Source organism: Macrotis lagotis, chromosome 1 (genome assembly GCF_037893015.1).
Source record: "Macrotis lagotis isolate mMagLag1 chromosome 1, bilby.v1.9.chrom.fasta, whole genome shotgun sequence".
NCBI lineage: Eukaryota > Metazoa > Chordata > Mammalia > Peramelemorphia > Peramelidae > Macrotis > Macrotis lagotis.
In genome coordinates this window covers 322,031,329-322,036,662 of record NC_133658.1, presented here as the reverse complement: position 1 = coordinate 322,036,662, position 5,334 = coordinate 322,031,329, and the positions used below count along the sequence as shown (strand labels likewise).

Genomic DNA, 5,334 nt, shown 5'->3' with positions numbered 1-5,334 from the left:
TATAAAAGATACCTTTTCAGTATTTTCAGTCTTTCAGAAAGAATTGATCAAAGACTAGAGATAAATACGTTTTAACATTTCTTTTTTTAACCTGAGGGGTTGTTATACTTTCTCCAGACTACAAAGTCTGCAAATAGAATTTTTCAGATTTTTGATCTTATCTGGAGGATATTTTGTTTTAGATTCTAAAGTTTAAAGTAAAGCTGAGAGAAAATATTATTGTGCCAACAGTTTATATATTATGTGTCTAAAGCAAAGAAAAGAATCAGAGTGAATAAATATGTAATGTCAATAATTAGATGAAAAACCTCTCTGTGGGATCACAAATGAATGGAAAAGAGGCTATTGTTAAAAATGATCAGACATACTACATTGCTGAATGATAAAGAATAGGGTCACATACATAAATTAGCCAGGAAAGCTAAAATTTTTGAGTGGAAATAGACCCTTTCATAAAGTCAGTTCATTGAATGAAGCCATTTTCACAATTTCCTATAGAAGTATTCTGTTTAGGACAGCATATTCTTTAAAGTCATTGTCCATTTGGCCACCTTTTTCTTTGGTTTGTGGACTGAATTTATGGTTTAATGAATGTAGGGAACTCTTCGCAAAGAATTTCCTCTTCCAAGGCAATTTGGCATTGTCAAAGTGATTACATTTTAAACTTACATATTCTCATCAAAATCTACTTTCTCAGTCTCTAATCTATTTAAGGGTTATAAATCTGAATGTTCATTCTGTCTTTGTCATTGTGCCTGGTCATCTCTTTAATAGTAAAAAAAAAAATTTTATTTGTGTTGATCACAAGTTAATCACAACAAAATATACATCTTAGAAGAGAAGAGAGAAATTCTATTTTTGTCTAAGATATTTCCTCTCCTGCCTAAACACAATTCTTGTCAGTAGGATATGAAACAAATATTATAATTCTATAACCATAATTGCATGCCATGATATCATACATATGTATGAGCAAATATGTAATTTCATTAATTGCTTTCCAAAGTTATGTGACTCTTTGTCTTCTGTCTATAAAAGTGTTTGTGCAACTCCCCACTTTGAGTCAGTTTTAGAAATGGCTGCACAATGGACATTCTGAACTTTAGAATAACAATAAACAATCAATGTCTAAGCCTTATTTTTTGGGGTCTTGTTTAGAGCTAAGCTCTGGGAGAATTGATGTTTTATATTTAAGTCTTAATTTCTGTTTGTCTTGCTTAAAGCAGAAGTCTGAAAGATTTAGCATATTAATGTTTGAACCAAATTTCTGTTTCTGTCTTCATCAACATCAAATTCTGGTGAGAATATGTTTTATTATAGCCTTTGCTATAAAACTCAAATTTAAGTTTAAAACCTGATCTGGGATAGTGAAGTGAAATCTTCTGCCAAGGGTCACACAGTCAGTATGCATTAGAGTCAGGATTTGAACTGTGTTCTTGCTGAGGATACCTCTCCATTTTCTGCATTATATTGTCTTTATTTAGAATTTTATAAAACCGCCATCAATATGATAGGCTTCTTTCTCTCAATAAGTGATTTGGGTAGGAGTTGCCACTGTCTCCCAAAGAGGTCTTAACACAGTTTGGAAGTCTTTCCATTTTTCATGAGGGTGTACATCTCATACTGCTGCTAATACTTTGAGTTGAGATGAGAATCTTGCTGAAGATTTTGGGGACCAAAACTTGGTGACAAGTTCTGATACATGATGATTCTCCATATAAAAGGTCTTCCGGTATTTCTTGTTGTCTTAAGATCATCTCACTATTTCACATAATGTGCTTTGGATTTTTCTTGGGCCTTTAGAGGAATTCTATGCAATCGAACTCTTCCTTTAAAAGTTTGTCCTTCATTTTCAAAGAAGACCACGGCATCAGGGAGTGATGCCATGACAAGCATGTGAACTGGATTTAAGTGAGGGGAGTGTTGTTATAAGTCATCATCATCACTTTCTCTTCCAGAGCCATCTGGGTTCAGTGGCTAGATATGAATCAGGATGACTGGAGATAGTCTTAGATGTGAGGAAATCAGCTTTAAGTGACTTGCCCAAGGTCATGGAGCTAGTAAGAATCAAACATCTGAGGCTGGATTTGTCCTCCTGTCCTCCTGACTCCAAGGTTCTATTCAGTGTGCCACCTAACTGCCCTCCATTAAAACAATCTTCTAGTCAGAGGTCCATTTTTTACTACAAGAAAATAGGAACAATTATCTAGCCATTACTATACTCTCTAAGCCAATTTGATTTCTTTCAGTTTTCTATTGTTTTAATTGTTTGATTTGTGGTATTTTTTGTGGTATTTTTGCATATTCTACTGTTCTAAGTAAGGAAATGACAGAAGATGACCATTAGCAAGGGTCAATCTGAAGTCCTATTCTTTTTTTTTTTAGGTTTTTTTTTTTGCAAGGCAAATGGGGTTAAATGGCTTGCCCAAGACCACACAGCTAGGTAATTATTACGTGTCTGAGGCTGGATTTGAACTCAGGTACTCCTGACTCCAGGGCCGATGCTCTATCCACTGTGTCACCCAGACTCCCTGAAGTCCTATTCTTTAGTGAGATTTGTCTTAGCATTAGTTCATCAAGGAAAGACCTCAAGATTTAGTGATAAGTTTAATATGAATGAGTGAACTGTGGGTAATTACAACTAATATAATTTTAGATTGTCTTAAGTTAAATATGATCCCTGTGATTGTAAAATTGCTTATGTATTGTTTTGTTCCAATTATTTTATGCAATATTCCTAGAGAACAAGAACAAAAAGAAATAAAAGTGGAAAGGAGTGACCAGAATGGGTAGAAGTCTCATATTAAGATGGTTGAAGGAATAGAACATAATTAGTGGAAAAAACTTAATGAGGAGCTATCATTTTTCTTCAACTATTAAGAGAGAGATTAGATGACAGAGGGGTTTGATTTAAACTTTACTGCTCTTGAAGAAATAACAGAGATAAAGGGATTGAATTTACATAATAGAGTGGAATATTACAGTTTGGTTAATCGAAGCATTTTCTAAAGGTGTTGTCTTGTAATGAAATATATTCCATGTGATATATTTCTACTTTGAATGGAGTTGTTCAGTGACAATACATCAAGGCACCTATTGATGATTGAAGGTTTCACTAGATAACATTTAAGGTTTTCCACAAACTAAAGTTCTATGGCTCTTCAGGTTACAACTTTTACATCTTATATCTCTTTATTCCTTTTATAAAGAAGCAGAGGCAACATGAACCAAATCAGTCAGACCTGGGTGACAGCATTCCTTCTATTGGGACCCACAGACATAGCTGCTTTGTATTGTGCCTGGCAATCTACTTAGTCACATAGGTTTTTTATTTTTATATTTATTTAAGGCAATGAGGTTAAGTGACTTGCCCAAGGTCACATAGCTAGGTAATTATTAGGTATCTGAGTTCAATTTTGAACTCAGGTCATCCTGACTCCTGGGTTGATGCTCTATCCACTGTGCCACCTAACTGCTGGAAATTTACTTGGATACCATACTTGGAAACCTGCTCCTCACATCTTTTTTTCTTCTTGATTCACAGTTTCATACTCTTATGTATTTTTCTTATGTAATTTATCCATGAGTGACCTTGGCTTTTCAACAACCAGTTTTCCCCAAACCACATTATCAAGAAGAAAATTAATTTCTTTCACAGACTATGTAGTTCAATTTCTTAGCATTCTGTTTTTTGGATGTACAGAGGGTGCTCTGTTAGCTGTGATATCTTATGACTGGTACTTGGCAATTTGTGACCCTATGCATTACCCCCTCATCATGACATGGAGGGTGTGTAGCCTCTTGGGCTTTGGCATGTTGGTCAAGTGGCACTTTAGTATGCATGGTGGATACTACATTCATATTACACCTCCCTTATCAAAGGAGACAATAGAATTGCTCATTTTATTGTGAACCCCCAGAACTTCTGGTGGTGGAATCTATAGATACTCATAGCTCAGAGATGGCTATTTTTATTATGGGTGTGGTGATTCTTCTTATACCTGTGTCTCTGATTGTTGTCTCATATGGTTGTATGTCTGTGGTCAAGATGAAGACAACTTCAGGGAGACTTAAGGCATTCTCCACCTGTGGCTCACATTTCATTGTGGTCATCATTGCTTATGGATCAGCTTTTATAAACACATGATACCTAAGTCTGTTAAGAAACAAGGGAAAATGGTTATCTGTGTTCTATGCAATCATAAACCCCATACTTAGTCCTCCTATATATAGCCTAAGGAACAAGGATATAAAGAGGGTATTCAGAAATGCTACCAATAGAAAACTGTTGAACTTTATCTGATCCTTTCATTTGTCATTGAATTTTATTTTATTTTATATTTCTAAATCATTTTTGTATAGCTCAATTGGAAGAATTAATCTCATAACAAATTAGTTGGCATAAAATCCAGTTTATATTACTATATAATTATACAGAGATTGGCCTTAATTCATACCCTGGTAATATCTCTGATTAGTAAGGTGAGTTAAAGGCTATAAATTAATCCTTTTGAAGACCTGGGTAGAATTATGATAATTTGAGCGACTCAGGAAAAAATCTAATTAATATGGTATTATCATAGACATTAAATATACTACACTGGAATTTGGAGGATGGAGCTATAAATTATGTAAGGATTCTTGGAAACAAGAAGATACAATCAAGTCTACAGGAAGCCTTTTTTGATAATGGACTCAAAAAATCAGCAAAAAATAATGTGACTATAGATTGTTCTTAATTTTTTTTACATCTTCCAAAATGTGTAAGGTTATAATATAATTATATTCTCACATATTCTCTCACATATTCTCTCAGTAGAACTGAGTTATCTTCTGGATACATTTTTTGGTCATTTTACTAATATAGTTTATTTTTTGATGTCCCATAATTCTGAATATATCTGTCCCTTTTCTCCATCCATTGGTCTGCCCCTTATAATGAAGTGAAAAATAGCTATTTAGAAAACAAAATCAGTTTTATATAACAGAGTATTTCAAATTTCTAGTAACAAACTATAGAAATGATCCCTGAAAGTATAGTCTTTATTTAAAATTTCTAGTTCCACATTTCTGGGATAAGGAAGGCAAGTTTATTTTTTTTCTCAGTACTTCTGGGCCTGTTTGTTCATTATAATTGCATAGGTCTAGTATTTTGGGTTTTTTTTTGCATCATTGTAATTAACATATATTGTTTTTTGTTATCCTGCATATTTAACTGTGTCAGTTGACAAAAGTCTTTCTAGTTTTTCTGACTCCATATTTGTCATACTCATGGTATAGTAATATTCCACAATATGCAGGAACTATAATTTTCTTAGTCATTAGTAAATAAAT

General features: G+C 33.6%; 1 non-coding gene and 1 pseudogene across 1 annotated transcript; one reads left to right on the top strand and one right to left on the bottom strand.

Moving 5' to 3' along the window:
• Positions 1–3,222: 3,222 nt before the first annotated feature.
• Positions 3,223–4,303, top strand: LOC141496455 (olfactory receptor 2D2-like; annotated as a pseudogene).
• A 662-nt stretch (positions 4,304–4,965) lies between these two features.
• LOC141510286 (small nucleolar RNA U3) lies at positions 4,966–5,044 on the bottom strand. The gene has a single exon (XR_012474797.1). It is a non-coding gene; the product is annotated as a small nucleolar RNA U3 (small nucleolar RNA).
• Between the last annotated feature and the right edge of the window lie 290 nt (positions 5,045–5,334).